General features: G+C 34.1%; 1 long non-coding RNA gene across 1 annotated transcript in view; it reads left to right on the forward strand.

Moving 5' to 3' along the window:
• The first annotated feature begins 3,205 nt into the window (after positions 1 to 3,205).
• The window catches only part of LOC121386504, a 40,538-nt gene continuing 22,356 nt past the window's right edge, over positions 3,206 to 21,387 (forward strand). The window contains exon 1 of the long non-coding RNA XR_005959668.1: positions 3,206 to 3,417. This is a non-coding gene — a long non-coding RNA (uncharacterized LOC121386504). The remainder of the gene's footprint in view (positions 3,418 to 21,387) is intronic.

Here is a 21,387-nt window from a genome sequence, read left to right on the forward strand (position 1 = left end):
GAAGTCTGTCATAATGGCCATTAGTAACAAAGCGAACTAGCGTATCGTGAATAGCAAAGAATGGCCAAAACGTGCTTAAATTACCGCTTGTAGCACGGGAACTATATTCAACATAGCTCCTATATGGAGGAGATACATGTACTCTTTCCACCCATAAAATTTGACGATTGACCGAGTTCAAAACTATAGCAAACTTCCTTTTTTTTTCTTTTTTTTCACCTGAATAAATATTTTTAGTCCATGTATTTTTAAAGCGTCTGGTCCATATTTCAAGTAAAGCATTACAAACGAGCGCGCGCACACACAAATAAAAATAATAAAATAAAACAAGTAGGGCTATATTTTTTTTATTTAAAACTGTTTAAAAGAAATAATTGGCCTACACTTTGTTAAAAGGAAATTATTTCTTTAAACAATTTTAAATAACATATATATATATATATATATATACATATATACATATATATATATATATATATACTTATATATGTACATATAGATACACACACATATAATATATATATATATATATATATATATACAAATCACTCTGGTCTATGCACTGAAGAGTGCAGGTTCGCACAAACATCGCGACCTGTACGAAACAGTATTGTATGTAAATAAACCATGGAAGTCAAAGTATAATATATCCAAGTTATTATTATATGTATATATATATATATATATATATGAACATTTGTTACAAATGAACAGCCAGTAGACAATATATAGACAGTAGTTATATATACAACACATCAGACTTGTCTACTGGTTCATTTGTAAGGCTTTTCATTAACAATAAATTTAAGCAAGTATCTTATTAGAAAACTTTACAAAAACTTTAAAACTATTAATTTTATAAAGTCCTTTTTTATTCCTTAAACTTGCTGATATCGGATACATATTAACACATTTTATTAAAATGGAGGAACCTAAATTTAGTTTCCATACATGTTCCATGACCACACATACATTGCTCCCTCTAGCTACAGCGTCCCTTTTTAAATATTAGTACAGAACTTAGCCTTTTAAACCGGATACATCTCAAATTTACTTGGTCCCTCACCTTTGCGGTTCCATCTTCAGAAAATTTTGTAGCATTATTTTATATATATATATATATATATATATATATATATACACATAAAAATTGCCATTAATATTTTAATCGCCTAATCCCATGCAGGCCAGGACATAGTTTAATACGCAGTCGATCTAGGATTGATTCCGGTTGGTGGTCCTATAGGGCTACTTCTCATTCCAGCCAGTGCTCTACAACTGGTGTAACAAAGGCTACACTATTTATTATCCTGTCTGTGGGCTGATGCATATAAAAGATCCCTTATTGTTAATCGGAAAGAGTAATCCATTGTGTGACAGCAGCAGGTTTCCTCCCTAATATTATCTGTGTGATCCCTAAACATGTCCGACTCCATATATCTGTAATTAAAATGACTTGAGTGCATTGTTAAATAAAAGATTCCTTCCTTTCAAATCTAAAACAGTGTCAGTTACCTTTGACAAGAGGCACAGTTTCAAAGGCCATCACTTTCAACCTGATTAATAAACCAGTTAAAACAACAAATTACTGTATATGGTAACAATACAATGTTTAATTTAAGACACACATTAACACAATGCAAATATCATTTGATCATTGGTTTATAATGATAATAGAAAAAGAAAATAATAAATATGTGTTGTCTATTGTTTCTCGATATAATTTTATTGATTTTGTAAAGTCTGTTTTTATTAAAAAATAGAGATCCTGGTAAAAAAAAGATTAAATCCAAGTGTTATCAATGTCATCATCACATACTGAATAGCCCCAATAATATTGCACATGGTAGTTTGGAAAGTCAGTGAAAAAGGTTCTGGTATCCTTCTTATGCACAGAAACATGAGATACTGTAGAAAAGAATCGCTGAATCTGATACCAGTGTTCTCCTTAGCATCCCTTAATTCACCCTAAAACTTAAACGCCCTTAATTCATCGTGAAAGGCCCATTTTTCATCCAAGAGTTGCAGGTTCTCTTTTTGTCCATAAACAGGGATCACTGATACCTAGAGAAAAAAAATGAAAATTGGTAAATTTCTATGATATATAAGTATGAAAGTTTTATATTGTGCACATATTAGTACTAGTAACTATAGCATTTTTTGACTGTATCATGTAAGCCCAAGATGTTGGTCAAGGACATATATATTGAATATTATTGAAATATTTGAATACACATAAATGTATTTGTGAAGACATATTGACATCTGTCACTGATGACAATAATACTTATAAATACAATCAGCTCCCCTTTTCTTTCTTTATTTGCTGCAAACAAATTCAGATAACTTATATAATAAATGCATGTAACATAATTTATGTTTTTAATAAAATATGGTGGCTGTCACCAACTTGTGGATCAATATCCAGTTTTATTATTATTATTATTATTATTTATTTATTTTTAATCCCAAACAAATGATTTAATACATCTGATATCCCACCCTGAAATGTTTATACCTTTTATTTAATATTAAAAAATCAACTTACACATTACAAATACACCTGTGGATCACTTCTTCAATAAAAAAAAGTAAAACATTATAATTAACATATAATATAATTAATAAATGGAAATATTTCAGAACCATTTTCATATGAAACAATATATATATGCTTGATTGCACACACACCCACACACACAGCTCCCTGTTATTTAATTAAAAATATAAATACTCCAGCCACCTACATATTTTATGGCATAATACAATATAAAATATATTCAGATTTTTGTTTTACCCACTATAATGGATCTGTCAATACAAACAAAAAGTTACATAAAACGTTGTTTGTCGATTGACTGGGTAGGCCAACGGTTCACAGAGCATCTTTGTTTCCATGTCAGTTTGGTGGGGGCTTTTATTATTATTATTTTTTATTTTATTATCTTTTCAATTTTTCATTTCAATAAATACTGACGTGTATTAGTATTACGAATGAATAACATACAACAAACCTTGTATAAAATGACGATCTCCGTTGTGGGATGGGCAAAGTTGATTGTTGTCAGCTTTAACTGTCCAACGTTTCGCTTCCACTGTATTTGATGAAACTAATTTCATAATCCTTACTACAGTGACTTGTGCATCTAACAACAACGTATGAAATTACCATGACAAAATACCATTCATCAAAACTAGTCTACACTGATCAAAACATGTGACGTCACCGTGGCTTCTCCTATATCGCAAGTTGGGAATATATAGCTTCCGGATTTGTTATAGGTTCTGAATTTAATATTGTTTCAAATACATTTAACTAAAACATGTTTAGTTTTTAATAATCAGTTATGGATTTTTAATGGTCGCTAAGGTCACCGACAACTGTGCTGACTAAAGATTTCTGTGACGAACTTGAAGGTAATTTATGATTAACTTGAGCCAGTTGAGGTCGACGACAGTCACTTTTCGCACCCTTCAAGTCCCTTGTAACTTGTTTTGACTTCGTTCACAATAAACATATGATATCGGCAAGAGTTCCTTATTTTACCAGACCTGTTTTTTTAAAGATGCGCGGGTGCGATCGCGCTCGTACAGCGCACGCAATTTCAGTCTGATGAGTGTGAAAGAACCATAGTCACTTCGTACCCAAGTCATATCGTACCATCCATTTCGTACCATGCTGCCTGGTCATTTCGTACCCTAGTCATTTCGTACCATTGCAAAAAGTCATTTCGTACCCAAGTCATTTCGTACCCTAGTCATTTCGTACTATTGTGAAAAGTCATTTCGTACCCTAGTCATTTCATTCCAGTATATAGAAAACGAATGGACTTTTCAGTTATGGTACGAGAAGGAATTGACTATAGCATAAAAGCAGTGGGTTTTGTTTTAAAACTTTATTTTGACAGTTTGAAAACCAGAACACGTTATTGTGCAGCATATCGTTATTGATACCCATAATACCTGTCAACCGTTATTTCCATTTTACCTGACAAGAGCCATATATGATATTTACTACTAACTGCCAACTTCGATTTTGTGTGAAATGGCTCCAGATAATTAGTCAAAAACAACAAAACAATATAATGGACCAACAAAATATTATTTATTTATTAGGTCTTCTTTTCAAACTTGCTTATTTGCATCTTATTTGTTTAAGAAATAAACAATAACAGCCATTAAAACATTAACTACCTTACTAATTGCCAAATTAGCCAATTGCTAATGTTTATACAAAGTAGCAATAATTTTTAGTCTTTTGCTGATAAAATATCCCTTAAATTAACCACAAATTTGTAATTTAATGTTATTTTGTAAAAGACATTACCGGGGTGATTGTTATAAATTGTTATACCATGGTACGATATGACTTTCAGTTATGGTACGAAATAACCAAGGTACGAAATGACTAGGGTACGAAATGACTTTTTGCAATGGTACGAAATGACCAAGGTACGAAATGACCAGGGTACGAAACGACCAAATTAGGTACGAAATGACTATGGTACGAAATGACCATGGTACGAAATGACCATGGTACGAAGTGACTAGCAACCGTGTGAAAGACAGCGCACGGCACGTTACACTCAACAAACGGCGCACGTAAAATACTGAGATGGGTATATTTATGTCCACTGTTTACAAAAATCAACAATTTTTATAGCTCATTTAGCTGATAGGAAGGTCCTTTTATTAAAACAATAAAAATTAAAAACATGGCAGTGGCTTCCAATGTTCCATGCAGTCGTTAAACTGGTATTTCTCTTTGTTGAACAAATCGTGAAATACTGGTTTATACTCTCACCCTGTTCAGTCGTTATCTCTATTAAGTCGTGCCATTTGGGAGTTTACTCCTTTTAAAACGTAATACACCACCTACCATTTGTTTACGTTCCAAGTCTCACAGTAAGATGTGTAGACCGTCAAATAGCTAAGAAATTTTAAATGTATACATCCAATTATTTGCTACAGTTTACCTTAAAAATTCTTTTTTGTACACAGGAACCAAAATAGGTCAAAATCAAGTGACCCATATTTCAATTAAAACATTTGTAGTTTTCGTAATTTATGGCGATCATTCCCAAAATATATATCGAAGTGTCGTCTGCATTCGCACGTCAGTAAAAATCTGAGGTCACACGTCAATAATTTTTCCATGTAAGAAAATAAGGGCGCTAAAATTTGAAAATGTAAACTAAGATGTAGATCAATACAGTTTTGCATTAAAAATATGGCTATTACTACAATATGTATAGACTATAGTGAGTATATATTTGAATAAATATTAAAAAACCTGCTGACTGCTAAATAAATAATTTTTGTCATAAAAACAGTTCCTTTTTTATTGATTTCTTCAAGACATAAATTCAACCAAGCAAATTGCAGCTACATACTTTATTCTTATGGTATTTTTCGCTTCTGTACTTGAAAATAGTAAATAACACGACTCAATAAAGTTATGTTTTTTTTGTTTAGTGAGCGGGGGTAGACCGATTGTAAGCATGTGTGTACTTTTGATTGCATCAAATATGTAGATTTCAAGGGGTACTAGACGTTTCGCCCCCCAAGCCAGTTCGCCCCAGGTCTGCTCGCCCCCAGTCAGTTCGCCCCCACATGCATAACCAGTTCACCCCCCACAAAGATATCAGTTCGCCCTCATAAAGATACCACTGTGTTGATGTGAATGTGTGGTCTGGACCCATCTGCTTTTATATATATATATATATATATATATATATATATATATATACACATACACTTACACATATACATACATGATACATACATAGACAAAACTACATATATGTGGTTTTCTGATTTCTGTATTCCACTGGTGTATTTCCGGCCGGAAATACACGAGTGGAATACAGAAATCAGAAAACCACATGTATGTAGTTTTGTATTTATTACATACCCTAAATTGGAATTTTGTTCCCAAATAATAGTTTAAAAATTGTAACACTGCTAGCTAATGATGGGGATTTCTCAATTAACACAACTAGGCCAGCTGTGTTACTACGCGGACCGATGAACTACCAATTATTACACATAGGAATATAGTTCTATTTAAACAATAAACAGAAATAAGAAAGAATGAGTGAAAAATACCTATAATTTTAATGATATTGTCTGAAATGCCTTTTAAAGACAATGTAATAGCTAAAATTCACGAACAATGAAATATTTAATTTGCTCGTAATACGTCACAAAATCTTCAGCGCGCCAGTTTTATCAACGAAGAAAAATATCAAGAATTTTTCAGTCAATATCCGTGTCATCATCGGTGTGTTTTCTTTTATTGATGTTCGTGGAATTACTCGTTGCTGAAAAGTTGAAGTTTATATTAAATGTGCCTCCATAAATCATCGCTCCACTGAATAATCCGGAACCTTGTCAGTTCATCCAAGTTTTCTACGTGAGGAGACGGTGCATGCGACGTCATTGTTGCTAAAGTCGACGACAGTTACTTTTTGCACTCTTGTTTTGGCTTCGTAAACAATAAATATAGCATATCTTACCGTAATATCTAGAAATCCGTATTTCGTAAAAGGTACAATTTTTTTATCACAAGATTTTGTTCAAACACATTCAGGTGCATTAGAAATATTAGAACACAAAATCAATAGCAATTTTGCATTGGAATTTTTCCTTAAAAAGGAAATGTCATGTACCCAGTTTATGGTTATTGTAAGGATATGCAAAGTGACGTCATTGGAATACTGACGTCATTTAAATTAAAAATTAGCTATATTATTACAATGCTTCGCCACCTTAAAATAAAAACTAGTCTACTAACCTTGACCCCTGTCAAATTCCTATAAGAAGCATACAACATTGATGCAATATGTGCACCTAAGATAGATGATTCATTTTGGCCTGACGATGTACTCTGTAGGCCGTACATCCCTAGGTCGCAAATGAATCATCATCACGACCAGGACTGGTCAAATGAAGAAATAAATAATTACAATTAGCGGTACTCTAGAAGCCAATAATGAAAATAGTTACGTTTATAATACTATTAATTATTTTCACTTTCACACTTCGTATTGTGACCTGGAACATGAGAGGAGTGATGTATGGCACTCCTCACTTAGTAACATTACTAAACAATGTAGACATTGCTATTATTACGGAGCACTGGCTCCACGATCATTCAAAAATGTTTCTTTGTAATCTGAGATCAGACTTTAATGTAGTTGTAAAATGCGACAAAAACACGAATAATTCCACCCGAGGGTTTGGGGGAGTAGCAATTATGTATCGGAAAACAGCTTATTTCCAAATTGAAAACATAGACTTACATTTTGACCACATTGTCACAATAAAAATAATGAAGTCAGATTACGAACATGTTTACCTGATAGGTACACGCCTTCCCTCTACAAATTATACAAATCAACATTATTTAAATGCTCTTGAAAATGTGTGTGAGGTGTTTGATAAATATTCAAGTGACGGTGCATGTGTGATAGCAGGTGACTTAAATGTGGATATTCACAGATGTGATTTCCAGAAATCTTACAGAGTTAGAACTCTGTTTGAGAAACTATTCAAACAGAGACATTTGGTTTCTACATCATGTATATCACCAGAACAACCAAAGTGTACATTTAGATCTAAAGACAATGCCAACAGAAGCACAATTGACTATATTTGTGTACCTGAATATATGCGTGGGTGTATTCTTGTATGTGAAGTTAACCAACTTATTCCCTATGATATATCTGATCACTATTCATTATATAGTACTATATCTATATTTAGAAGTAGAATAGATAATTTAGCTGCCAATGATGTTACGCTAAAATGGTCCAAAGCCAACGAAAATGATTTAAGAATGTACAAAACAGAAGTAGATAAACTGTTAAACTTTACATATAACCAAACACACGAATGTTACGAACAAGATATAGAAACGTATAACACAAGAATTGTGCACATGCAGTCTTTTATATGCATCTCATATGTATATACCACGAGGAAGATATAGACGATACTTGAAACCGTTTTGGAAACGTGACGGCTTAGATAAAGATCACCACACAATGCGAGAAAAACGTCGAGAATGGAAAAAAGATGGGAAACCTCGAAATCCACAATCCATTTCTTATCGTAATTATAAAGATGCGAAACGTGTGTTCCGGAAAAACAACAGACGTTCGAAATTGAATTATAAAGATTACGTGTATAAGGAAATTGAAAAAAGTTCAAATGTTGATGTGGGGTATTTTTATAAAACTGTTAGGCGTTTTAGACAATCGTCTTCAACAATAAACATACTCAAATATAACGGGACTGAAGCAATAATTCCATATCAAATTACATGTTTATGGAAGGATTATTTCGCTGATCTTGCCACAGAAAATACTGAATGCCAGAATTCGGAAAAAATAAATATTGAACAACTTTTAGGCGATAGTTATTCACAGGAAGAAACAATTTTAGCTGACCTCGTGACATTTGGTGAAGTAGCCTCTGTTATTAAACCCCTTAAAAATAACAAATCACCAGGACCAGATGGCATCTCTAACGAACACTTAAGATATGCAGGAGATATATTTATGCAACATATTCAAATTCTTTTTAACCTGATTATTGAAAAAGAATATATTCCTAAAGCTTATAGAATTGGATGCACTATTCCATTATATAAACAAAACAGAAAAGACAAAAGTGACCCACGGAACTACAGAGGTATAACTTTGACATCTTCATTAGGCAAATTGCTAGAAAAAATCATCCTTAACCGAATTCAACAGTGGTTCGAGAAATCAAATGTAAACTTCCCTGATCCACTTCAATTTGGATTTTGTAAAAACAGTGGTGCCCAATTAGCTGCCTGGACATTAAAAGAATGTATAAGTCATTATTCCCAATCCCAGACTGGTCTCCGTGCTACATTTCTTGATAATGAAAAGGCCTTTGACCGCGTGTGGCAAGATGGCCTGCTTCACAAACTTTATAAATTAGGAATAAAATCTAAGAGCTGGCGTCTTATTAGACACTCTTATACGACAGCTTGTGCCTTTGTTGCTTTTCAGGGATGTGCTTCTGAACAATTCTGTATTACCCGTGGTGTTGGACAAGGCAGAGTTATGTCTGCTTGGTTATTTTTGGTTTTTATCAATGACTTGATGACCAAACTAAGAATGACTGGCTATGGTATAAGTATGGCACATATAAAAATACCAGGACTATTGCTTGCAGATGATACCATTATTTTAAGTGCAACAACTAAAGGTATGCAAACACTAATTAATACGGTTTACTCGTATGCTACCAAATGGCGTTTAAAATATAATCCCAACAAAAGTTGTTCCATATTATTTAATAACAAACGCAATTGTAAATTGTAACACTGGAAATACATTTCTTCTGGGGCAAAGTAAAATTAACCATGTTGAAGAAACGAAATATGCAGGTGTTTTATTTACCAGTAATAATTCCTGTCAGAAAAGAATCGAACGTGCATGTGAAAAAGCTACTAAAACAGTTGACTCACTGTACATGACTGGATTACAAATAAACGGTTTAAATCCTATTGCAAGCGCTAAAATCTGGAAACGAGTTATATTGCCATCATCATTTTATGCCTGTGAACTATATTTTGATATCTCTGATACTAATATTCATAAGATGGAACAGGTTCAAAGACAGTTTGCTAGAAGAGCCCAAGGTCTAGATCAGCGATCGCCTAGTATTACAACCACGGCCACTCTGGGGCTATAGTCAATGCAGACCTATATTGACAAGTGCAAGCTATTGCTACTTGGACGTTTGTGCCGACAGGAAACTAAACATATATCGAAGAAACTCTTTCTTTGGAAACTTGGACAATATCTTATTGGCATAAGAACACATGCCGACTTTATAAGCGATATATTTAATGTGATTAAGAAATATAATCTTACTGATGTGATATACAGATATGTGAAATACGGAGAATTCATAGATAAACTCCATTGGCGTGCAATAGTAAACAGAAAACTAATGGAATTTGAGAATACGAGTCACCAAACTAAACTTCATAGAACGCCTGAACTTTCCCACTTCTGTGACATTCACCCCGATATCGGTGTCCACATTCTTTGGAAAATAGCGTACGTTCATCCAAATTGTAAAATAACTTTATCATCAGTCGTAAAAATAGGTACAATGTAGCATGAAAACCTTTCCAAGGAAATGTATTCTATGTGATAAACAAACGTTAGATTATTCTAAACATATTTTATTACACTGTGAAAAACTAATAACAGAAAGAAATGCTGCTTTTGAATTACTAGCAAACATTATGTCTATTGACCAGTATGTTACAATATGTGACCGAAGTGACGAAAATCTCATGAACTGTATTTTGGGAGGAGAAAACAATGACCTGAATGGTCTTGATTTTCATCAGTGGATTGCGTTTATTTTAAGCATATCAAAATATATACATCTTTGTCGTCAGTACATCCGGTTGGATTTCTAAACTGTTATAAATAGTTATGAAAGGCATGTACTCTCTCTCTCTCTCTCTCTCTCTCTCTCTCTCTATAATATTAATGTATTACGGTACCTGTATTTTTGTGTTATTTATTTAATTTGAACGTGTGATTGTATGCAATCTTCATTTATGGAGGAAATAAAGAATATCATCATCATTCAGGTGCATTAGAAATATTAGAACACAAAATCAATAGCAATTTTGCATTGGAATTTTTCCTTAAAAAGGAAATGTCATGTACCCAGTTTATGGTTATTGTAAGGATATGCAAAGTGACGTCATTTAAATTAAAAATTAGCTATATTATTACAATGCTTCGCCACCTTAAAATAAAAACTAGTCTACTAACCTTGACCCCTGTCAAATTCCTGTAAGAAGCATACAACACTGTTTACAGGTGGGTATATTTTATTTTTTATAATTTTGGACAAAATATTAATTTTAAGTTTTAAAAGATGAAAGAAATAAAAAGTACCTTTTGTCAAATATATCATATCACAAAATTACCGTTGGATATGTTTTATTTATTGTGTATGAAGCCAAAACAAGGATCCAAAAACTGACTGTCGTCGACCTTTAATTCGTGGATTAAAAGCTCGTTGGTGAGTAGTGTTCCCGTCTCTAATTTTGGTATCGCACTCATGAAATTGTAAATATTCGTCACCGTTTTTGTCTCTTTTCATTTCAAATGTTCCACAAAATAGCATTTTAAACGTGCATAACAGTTAACTGCTTTAATAGGCAATTCAAACCAAGCACCAACTTTGTTTACATATCGCTAAGGGCATTCCCGGTAATCATGTGCTATAAATAGTAGCATTGAATACAGCATAGTTCCGGCAGTTGAGTTGAATACGGAAAAGTGTATTTCCTTCTTGTATTCAGGACTGTATTTATATAGTATGAATTCGATTTCAAGTAACAATTAAAACTTTTCTTCTACTAATAATTATAATAAAATTACAAAGCAGTTTTAAAATATACTGATACAATTATTAAGTACCTCGACTCACCATGGTCCCATGCTAATAGACCGTTTTGTAGATGTACCAGTCAAAATCCAATCGGAGCTACACTGCCTATTTTATTTATTTTGGAGAGTGATTTTTCACTCGCCTTAGGATATTGAGGTGTGCGATTTTCCACTCGCCTATAATTTTCAAAAACCAAGGACTGTTTTCCCCCATAACAATTTTAAAGAAATATTTGTTGTAATTAGTTTATGGTTAGGGTTTGCGATAGTTATATACAATACCTTTTAAAACAATTTGTTCTATAAAACCAACATAATGTTTATATTTTATAATTCAGTATCGCTATGTTTTGCTTTGAAAAATTTGACATTTTGACTATTCTATTTCAAGTAGGGGTGCAACGATATGATCAAAACCGTATTGCGATATATTGCGATACGACAAACCATATTGCAGTATGTATTGCGATATATATCTGATATTTATGGATTTGTTTAATGAAGGCAAAAGCGAAACAAATCCAATTGTGTAAATTTAACATAATGAAATAAATAATAAATGAAAGGAATAAAATGTATGAATTCTAATTACCATATATATATATAATGTACGAGTATTCAGTACTACATGTATGTCCAGAAAGTTAATAACAGATAACACCGTTGGGACGTTTGACAGCTTGAGATAACTCCAGGAAACATTTTTGTACCCTACTAGGACCTACCTTTAATTACCGGTAGATTTCCCCCACGTTTTGTCCAGACAAAAATCATGAAACCCCCCCCCCCCTCCCCCCAAACCAACATGACAATGACAAATATTCCACATACTAGACGGTTACCTACATCGAGGGGCGGGATGTAGCCCAGTGGTAAAGCGTTCACTTGATATGCAATCGGTCTAGGATTGATCCCTGTCGGTGGACCCATTGGTCTATTTCTCGTTCCAGCCAGTGCTCCACAACTGGTGTAACAAAGGCCGTGTTATGTACTACCCTGTCTGTGGGATGGTGCATATAAAAGATCCCTTGCTGCTAATCGAAAAGAGTAGCCCATGAAGTGGCGACAGCAGGTTTCCTCTCTCAACATTTGTGTGGTTCTTAACCATGTCTGACACCATATAACCATAAATACAATGTGTTGAGTGCATCGTTAAATAAAACATTTCCTTTCTTCCTATATATCACTGGCCTTGGTGGCGTCGTGGTTAGGCCATGATTGGAAGCCAGTTTGGAAAATTATACATTATTGTGACTTCGGAATTTGTTGACTTAGATTTTAAGATAGCACATAACATTATATTCACATATTCCAAATTATTTAAATACGGTAAAGTAGCATCTAGCCAATGTCCAGTTTTTTTTAAACAAGAAGAAGATATGTGTCATTTATCGTTGTATTGTGATGAACTTTATGATTTAATTTCTATTTTTCATGAAATATGTATTTATATGTTTAAGGATAATGGTTTTTTCTTTAGAATTGTTAATTGTTTTGGGGTGTTACTTCAAAATACAAAATTGCTCAAATGAATTCATCAATGCTTTGCTCTCAATATATAGAATATCAGTTTTCAAGAGGTGTAAATATTAATATTGTTAAGTTTTTTAAGCATTATATGCATCAGTACTTCTTAATACTTTTAAATCAATATCGCTTTATTATCTTATAAGATCAATATCCCTCAATTTTCTTTTAATGTTTGCGTGTTTGTGTGAATGTGTGTGAGTTCGTGATAAATGTGTGAGTGGTTCTATGCGAGAGTATGTGCATGGATATGTGTGAATCTTTTGATTATTTTTATTTATAAATTTTATGTATATGTGCAATATTGAGTTTCACAAATAAAAAGATTTTAAAAAGGCCATCGGTCTACAGGCTGGTAAGTACTGGGTTCGGATCCCAATTGAGGCATGGGATTTTTAATCCAGATACCGACACCAAACCCTGAGTGAGTGCTCCGCAAGGCTCAATGGGTGTAAACCACTTGCACTGACCAGTGATCCATAGCTGGTTCAACAAAGGCCATGGTTTGTGCTATCCTGCCTGTGGGAAGTGCAAATAAAAGATTCCTTGCTGCCTGTCGTAAAAGAGTAGCCTATGTGGCGACAGCGGGTTTCCTCTAAAAAACATAAAATATTGTCAGAATGATCATATGTTTGACATCCAACAGCCGATGATAAGATAAAAAAATCAATGTGTTCTAGTGGCATCGTTAAATAAAAAAACTTTACTTTACTTTTCCTTCCTATATCGACTTCGATATGATCTCCAAGGCTAAAAAGCATGTACTTTTTTGCCTGCTGCCAGTTCGTGTCATTGCCAAGTTAAAGTAACTGCGTAAACAGATGAGTGGTATGCATGGTTATTTGCACACTTTCTGTTTGTTTGTCAAATAAGATACAAGAAAACAATAACGTGTAAAAATCGCGATACACAAAACTGTACCGCGGTTCGTATCGAGCTGATGAAACATCACGGTATACCGGTTTATCGTTGCAGCACTAATTTCAAGCTTATGGAGACCAAGAAATACTTTGAAACGATCTTCACTTTGAATTAAAGGAAAAAAGTCTGACTGTGGGTTTTGTTTAAAACGTGCGGTTATTGTTATCTGTCATGCTATTGTTATGTCAAATGGAGGGAAATAAAAGTCGGAACAGTCTTGTATGTGGAAAAGGATTGGTGCATGAAGTCATTTCTCGTTCCATAATAAATATAAGTTCTTAGTTATGTAAATTTTTGTGTTGGTTATGTTTAGTTAAAGTGTACTGATTTTTAAAATGTCACTAGTTCTAGAGTCTTAGTTTTAGTCATTAATAATAATAATAATAATAATAAAAATTCTTTATTTTCAGAGGGTAAACACATTCAGTACAAGGTGACTGGTCTCCCATGAGGCCCTCTCTAATCTACCGTATACATGATATTATACATACATACATTCAAAGAAACAACATCAACATACATGTAATATGTATAGCATGAGAAACAATAGCACATATTATGAATATTTAAATAATATTTCAATCAGTTTAAGAAACTTGAGTCAGTGATAACTCAATATGTCATAATTATTTTAACAAACACATCAAAATCAACAACAAAGGTATATCTTAAAATTGATTATTATTTGAATAGTGCTTAAAATAACTGGATTTGAATGAGGCGAGGGATTGAGAATATTTTATCTTTGAAGGTAGTGTGTTCCACAGTTTAGCTCCCCTGCATGAAAAACTATGGCGATAAAATTTTGTTCTTGGTTTTAATTCATAAAGATGATTGTTGAGTTGACCTCAGATTTAAGGAGTGAATTTCTAAAGTTGTTTGAAACATTGTTTCTAGATATGATGGAGTTACTGTAGTTTGTTGAGGGCTCTGTAGACAAACTGGCAGGATCTAAAGTCAATTCTCTCTGATTTTAAGCCATTTGAGAGAGCTGATTATTTCAGCAGTGGATGTTTCTTTGCTTTTTTCAGTAATAAGTAAAGTCTTGCAGCTTGCTTTTGGATTTTTTGAAGTTTTTCTATAGAATGTTTTGAACAGGTTCCCCAAATTGTGGAGCAATAGTCTAAGTGAGGTAATATGTAAGAGCTGTAGAATATTAATCTGGTCTTTTGGTCAAGATATTTTCTGTTTTGTCAAAAAATGTATAATAAATAAGAAGAATTTTTAATAATGGCATTTATGTGGTTAGCCCATGTCAGTGTTGGGTCAATGTGTACACCAAGAAGTTTTTCAGAAGTGGAACATTGCACTGGTATGTGATCTACATATACAGTCAGTGCTGTTGTGGTTTCTGCAATCGAGGTAGGTTTTTTAGAAGAACCAATAAGCATGATTTTAGTTTTATTTAAGTTAACCCTTTAACCGCTGAGGTCGCAATATTGTGACGAAAAAAGTTTGGTGCTTGCTCGTCTTACTCGGGTAGTCAATCGAACGCACTCGCTAATATAACTACTTACGGAAAATGGCGGGAACGTTTACGAACATTTTGATGTATTACAGTCGATTGTTTTGAACAAAAACGTGGTTAGAATACGTGTTTAAAGTGAGGGGTTTATAGCAGGTAAACGATTTACAGTAAATGAAGTGTTATAATAATTTGAAGCCTCATTCAAGATTTCAAGCCTGGCGTCAAGTTACTATCCCTGATATGAAAGCATTTGTTGCGCTGTTGCTCGCAATGGGCATTGTACAAAAACATGAGCTTGAGGCATACTGGGAAACACACTGGCTCTTTGATACACCCGGATTTGCTAAAGTTATGCAAAGAAATCGGTTTGAATTGATACTGTCATTCCTACATTTCAATGACAACAGTCAGCATGTGCCACGAGGTGAAGAAGGCCATGATCGGCTTTTCAAGGTGAGACCAGTAAGCGACATGATCATTCCAAAGTTCAAGGACTTGTTTGTTTCCCAAACGGAACTGTCACTTGATGAAATGACAATAGCGTTCAAAGGAAGGAGTACACTCAAACAATACAACCCCCAAAAAGCCAGACAAATGGGGGTATAAGGCATCTGTATTGTCTGAGGCCAAAACTGGTTACGTTTTGAACTGGTCATTGTATGCTGGTAAGGATGACGAGAGAAACCCTGAAGAATCTGCTACATACACTATTGTGTAAACCATTTGGACAAGGGCCATATAATTTTCATGGACAGCTACTACACAAGTGTGGTTTTAGCAGATTTTTTTAGCAGTCATGATACCGGAATGTGTGGCACAGTCAACATAAACCGGAAAAGAATGCCACTCGAGTTGAGACCTGTCAATTGCCCTCTTTCCAAAGGAGATGATCCTGTTTACTGTCGAAATGGTAAACTATTAGCAGTTGCTTGGCATGATACAAAGAGAGTTCACATGTTGTCATCAGTGCACAGCAACAACAACGTCCAGAAACAAATCTGTGATAAAGGAACTGTAGGTGGATACTGAGCTGTGCTGAAACCTGTGGCTGTGGACGAGTATAACAAACACATAGGAGGTGTCAATTTGAGTGACCAGCGTCTAAAGACCTACAAACATCCCAATCGCTCAAGAAAATGGTACATGCGCATTTTCACTTCAATTCTTAGCATGTGTGTTGTCAATGCTCATTTTATTTGCGTGGCAATCAATCGCATCGATCTGATCAAATTTCAACAATCTTTGTGTACTTCATTGCTTGAGGGACATGCCAAACGGATAGTAAAACAGGTCGACCCATTCTTGGAGAAAAGCCACTTCGCTTAACTGGTCGTCATTTCATGGAAATGCATCCAAAGGGACACCGTCCAGATTGTGTTGTGTGCTCTGACCGATGTCAACAAGGTGGCCGACGCCAAAGTGGATACAGATGTAGAGACTGTAATGTAACTGTGTGTCCAGTACCTTGTTTTGAAAGGTATCACACTCTCAAGGATTACAAAGTGTGCCATTTGAACATGTAATACATATTGCTGATCTTCGTCATTTCGTGTGTGTTGAAACAATGACACATAAATGCTAATATTCCCAGTGTAGAGGTACTACTTGTTTTATATTTGCAATTAATTCTAGTATTTGTTAGCATTACAAGTTTTAATTATGAGCGAAATCAATTATTTTCCCAGATTTTTATGGAAAAATCACAAGTTTTTCAAATGTAGGTCAAGATTTGCCAAAACGTAGGTCAAATATAATTAATTAGGTCAAATATTTGTTTACCAATAAATACATCTGGGTATGCTGATCAAACTTTATGTTATGTTCTAAGAGATCCCAGTTAGTGATTGCTTGCTATTTTCTATGAACAAGGGTACCTGAAAAATCTGAAAATCCACACAAAAAAACTTGGCGGTTAAAGGGTTAAGAGACATCTTATTATGGTTGCACCAAAGACTCGCCTCATTCATATCTAACTGGACATGTTTTTCTAACAGAGATATCTCGTCAGCTACAGATGTGGAGCTTACATCATCAGCAAACAGATCCATGACACAATGTTTTGCATAGAGTGGCAGATCATTAATATATAATGCAAACAAAGTGGGGCCAAGTACTGATCCCTGTGGGATGCCATATGAAAGATTAAGAGGATCAGATCAGGCTTTGCCAAGAACAGCAGTTTGTTTTCTACCTGAGAGATATGATTCAAACCATTTTAAAGATTTTGAATCAAAGTGATAGATACTTAGTTTCTTTATGAGTATATCATGATCTATCATGTCAAATGCTTTTTTAAAATCAATGAATATAGCTGAGACAAATTTACCGTCATCTACTGACTTTTGCCAGTTATTAACAATTCTAAGTAAAGCTGTTTCACAGGAATGTTTGGTTCTAAATCCAGATTGGTATTCGTAAAGGAGTTTGTATTCATCAAGGAATTCAGACAATGCTTTATGCATATGTTTTTCCATTATTTTAGACATTGGCAATATATAGACATTGGTCTAAAGTTTTCACACTTTTGTCTATAGTGGAGTTATTTTTGCATGTTTCCATTGCTCAGGAAATATCCCTGATCTTATGCTGTTGTTGATGATGGTTACAAGTGATGGGGTTATAACAGCTGCAGCCAGTTTAGCAAAGTGTGGCCCTATGTCATCCAATCCCATTGATTTCTTTACATCACAGTTCTGCAGTTGTTCAAATACAAATGCACTTGAGACTAGTGGAATGGTGAACTTGACAGTACTTGGTATTTTGCTATCAACAAAATCTAATAATTGTTTAAAGGTGTTGTTAATGGAAGGTGTAATGGTTGATTTTGCCTGTTCAATTACATTGATAAAATAATGATTAAAGTGATTACATATGTTTTGTTTGTTTATTACTTGGTGGTTGCTTTCATCCTTAATTGAGGCTATGTAAGTGTTATCTTTGGGATTAAGATTTCGAAGGATTTTGTGAATGGCAGCTGGGTTTGATGTGTTTTCTTTAACAGCATTTCGCAGGTAGTTTGTTTTAGCTTTGTCGATCAATGAGTTGACTATATTACGCCAATATTTGAATTGCCGTTCTTTGAGTTGTTTTTTGCAAAGGTCTCTCATTTTCATAGCACCTATAATTTGATCTGTATGCCATGGTTTAAGTTTTGTATGCTTAATTTATTAACCCTATGTTCAGTGAGTGGTGCATGGTTATTCACTACTTCAGTTAAACAGGCACAGAGAGTATTGAGAGCAACATTGGGGTCAGATGTATTAGTCCCTGGTTCAAGACTATTTGACAAGTCATTCAAAAAGTGACTGGTCAAAATGCTTCAGGCATCGATATTGAAGCGTGATGTGATGATTCTTTTTAATAGGTGCAGCCTTCGATTTATAAACAATGCAGACAGGAAAGTGGTCACTTATTCCAAGTTTGGGTACAAAGCTCCGATTAACCTTTGCTTTGCTTGTAACATAAACATGATCAATAAGTGTTGAAGAATTTTCAGTAACTCTTGTTGGCTCATTAATTATTTTCTCTAGATTATATATGCTTTACAGGTATTAATAAATTCAGAATGTTTTGATGTTAGCAGGTCTATATTAAAATCACCCATTATAATCAGTTCTTTGTTAAGTGTGACAGCTTTTTCTATATTGGCATGGAATTGTTCAAACCATATAATCTTGGCATTTGGTGGTCGATAAAGAAAAGACACAAGAATAGATTTAGATTTATATGGAAGTATTTCCAACCATATTACTTCACGTTCATCGCTTTCTAAATCCACTCTTCTGTTGTAGGCAAGATGCATAGCTATATAAGCAATAACACCACCACCATGTTTGTGAGTTCTCTCTCGTCTTTCTGGTTTATGAAACCCATTGATATTTAACATGCTGTCTGGCATTATGTTGGTTAGTTTGCTTGCTGTTAGACCTAGAATACTGACATCTTGAGCAAGTAGACTAACTTGATAAAATTTTGATCTCGTACCTTGGATGTTAAGATGTGCTATTGTTAACCCTTTTGCAGATTCAAAACCAAAACATATAGTGTCATTGTATATCCAGGACACGTCAGGAACAACATTTATCTGAGTAAACTTAAATGGATCAGGCAAAAGAGTACATTTATCTCCTAGCTTTTCAAATGCATCATTTTCAATATATGAAATAATATGTAAATAATGAAGACACATGTTAACATTCATAAAACCAACTGGTAATAAAAACATGAGAGGAGTATTTGTATCTCCTAAAGTGTCCTTGTTATTAATACAGTATTTATCAAAGCTTTTCACTGGTATATCTACTGCAGGAGCAGTTTGTAGACATTTGTTTACAGTGACATGGGAATCTGTAGTGGACAAAAATATTTTACCTTTGTTAACAGATTTCTCAGTAAAACAATTTGCTTGATATTTATCAGGGGAATTGTAATAGTTGCATTTTATGGGTTGTGAATCATCAGTAGTAGCAGAAATGACTGGTTGGACACTATTAAAACTATTTTTTATTGTGATAGGGTTATCCCTATTGTGTTTAGTAACATGTTTCGTACATGAACAGTTTTGCACGTTACTGTCACAATGTCCACACAAGCTATCCAACACAGAATATCTATTTGCCAGTGTAAGAACTATCTTATGGGTGCTCTGTTGACCCATCCTGGTGGTGGTGGAGGTGGTAGCCACTGGGGAAACCATGGTTGGTTGGGTCGTGGGCCGTACAGTCCGGTGTGAGGATGGAAATGATAAGGATGCACTGGTGAGAATGTCTGTCCTTGATACAGTAGCATGCGAGAAAGAAACATTGGTGCCGTTTGCGGTTGATTGACGGGTGGTGTCAATGGTACCATTTGTGGTTGGACTGATGAGTGGTTTCACTAACTTTCTCCTGCCATATGTCCTCTCCTGTTGAAAATTAGCATGTTTCTTATGTAGTGGTAATCCCAGCACATCATGTACACTTCTCAGAATTGTGTTTGAAAGAATTATAATTCCTTCTCTGTTTTGATGAATATGGTCAAAGGACAAATTTCTCTTTACGTCTCCATGTTGAGTTACAAACTGTTCATAGCTATCAATAATCTCAACATGCATGGTGTCAGCAAGATGTTTCAGTGCTTCATTGATTTCTTCGATGTTGTTTGTTGCTGACACATTTGTAGGACGTGGCAGTATTGTTGACAAAAACACTTGACCATTTGGTTTGACTAAAGTTCTTTTTAGAAGATTTTCAAACTGTTCAATGATACTGTCTTTGCTGAATGATGAAATATTATTGGTACCAACATGTAAAACAATACTGTCATATTTGCCTTGTATATCAGTTTCATTGGCTTCCAAATACTTGTGTACACCAGCAATTTTGGCACCAGGTAGGGTTTTCACCCTGACATTAACATTTTGACTTGACATCATTCTTGCACTTAGATGTCTCACAGTGCTGCTGCCGATGATGAATACTTTTTTTTCTTCAGATTTATGGTTGATGCTTTCATTTATTTTCTGGACATTGTTGATATTTGGATTTTCAATGTTTATTTTCGTCACTGTGTTAATATCGGTGGAAATATGTTCAGATGCACTGGTACAGTTGTCAAATTTATTGGTTAGTTCATTTAAACATGACTTCATTTCATCCATTTTTGCTTCCAGTTCATTTGTTTTGTTTGTACATGAAAAGCTGGTGAAATGTGTTTTGAGATTGTCAATTTTTGTGGAAATACCTGATGAATTTTCTGTTGTACTAATAAATTTGACAAAGCATGTTTTAATGTCATCAATTTTTGTTTCCAAATCAGTTGTCAGCTCATTTTTCTGTAGAATTGCTTTTACCATTTCATCTTTTTCTGCAGTAACTTAACGTTTTGTTTTTCAGAGCTTTCACCTTTGCATTTAGCAATAATGATTCTTCAGATTCTTTCTGTAGTTTTGATTTGGCCTCTTTGAGTTCATCTGCACATTTTGTATTTTGTTTCATTGCATGACTCAATGATTGACTCAATTCTCTGTTG

The sequence above is a fragment of the Gigantopelta aegis genome, chromosome 12, assembly GCF_016097555.1.
Source record: "Gigantopelta aegis isolate Gae_Host chromosome 12, Gae_host_genome, whole genome shotgun sequence".
In the NCBI taxonomy this organism is placed as follows: domain Eukaryota; kingdom Metazoa; phylum Mollusca; class Gastropoda; order Neomphalida; family Peltospiridae; genus Gigantopelta; species Gigantopelta aegis.